This window comes from Tupaia chinensis, unplaced genomic scaffold, assembly GCF_000334495.1.
Source record: "Tupaia chinensis unplaced genomic scaffold, TupChi_1.0 Scaffold000248_2, whole genome shotgun sequence".
NCBI lineage: Eukaryota > Metazoa > Chordata > Mammalia > Scandentia > Tupaiidae > Tupaia > Tupaia belangeri.
Genome location: NW_006159727.1, coordinates 3,054,191 through 3,055,339, shown reverse-complemented (window position 1 = coordinate 3,055,339; position 1,149 = coordinate 3,054,191).

Sequence of the window (1,149 nt, the reverse complement as noted above, 5' to 3'; positions counted from 1 at the left end):
ATTTTCCTTTCTCTCTCTGTCTCTCTGGGGAGCGCACATGCGCTATAGCAAAAGCCTCTCCAAAAAAAAAAAAAAAAAAAAGGAAAGAAAGAGAGAAAGAAAGAAAACCATGTAGTCTCCCCTCTTCATCAGGCTCATTTGTACAGAGATTTATATCTACAAGATATTTGTTTGGCATTGTATATGGTAGCAAAAGGCTGGTGATGTTTTTATAAATATAAATATTAATACAAGAACAATATTATTAATTATGTATATCTATATAATTATATACTATGTGGCCATTAAAAAAATGAACAGAATGAATATGAAATGAAATTAAATGAAATGTACTCTTAACATATGCTATCTAAGGGGCTGGATGGTGGCATGGCTTTAAAATGCAACACTGATGGGAACCAGCAGTTAGCGTAGTGGCTATGTCACTGGACTCCCACGTAGTCAACCCCGGTTTGCGTCCTGGACCCGGTGGCTTAAAACTCACACCGGGCGTGTGTGTGTGCGTGCCCAAGATCCCGAGAGGAGAATGGAGGAGAAGGGATTGTGGGGTGACCATCCTCCCTGGGGGGTGATTTCTCACTTTCTGTCTCTCTGTCTCTCTCTGTCTGTCTGGCGAGCACACGCGCCCTATAGTGAAAATATCTCAAAAAAAAAGAAAAGCAACACTGAATGGAATCGCGAATGGCATGGTGGTTAAGGTGACTGGATCCCACATGGCCAACTGTGCAGTTCGAGTCCTGGACCTGGCAACTTGAAAAACATGCCAGGCGTGTGTGTGTGTGTGTGTGTGTGTGTGTGTGTATGTGTGTGTTCTCAAAATCCTGAGGGAAAATGGAGGAGAAGAGATTGCAGTGTGGCCTTCCTCCCTGAGAGGTGCTTTCTCACTTTCCTCTCTTGTCTGTCTCCAGCAAGTGGATGTGCCCGATAGCAAAAATGTAAATAAATAAATAAATAAATAGAAATTAAAAAAAAAAATTCTGCAAGGCAGATCCACGTGGGAAGGTTCTCACATGGGAAGATTCCCAGCTGAAGTCTAGAGTCCTCCCAAGTACTCAGACAAGTATGTGCCCATGATCCTGGCTGGCTGAGTATGAGGATGGAGTGCAGTGTCAAGCCCCTGTCAGGTGCTGTATATACTCTGTACATCTA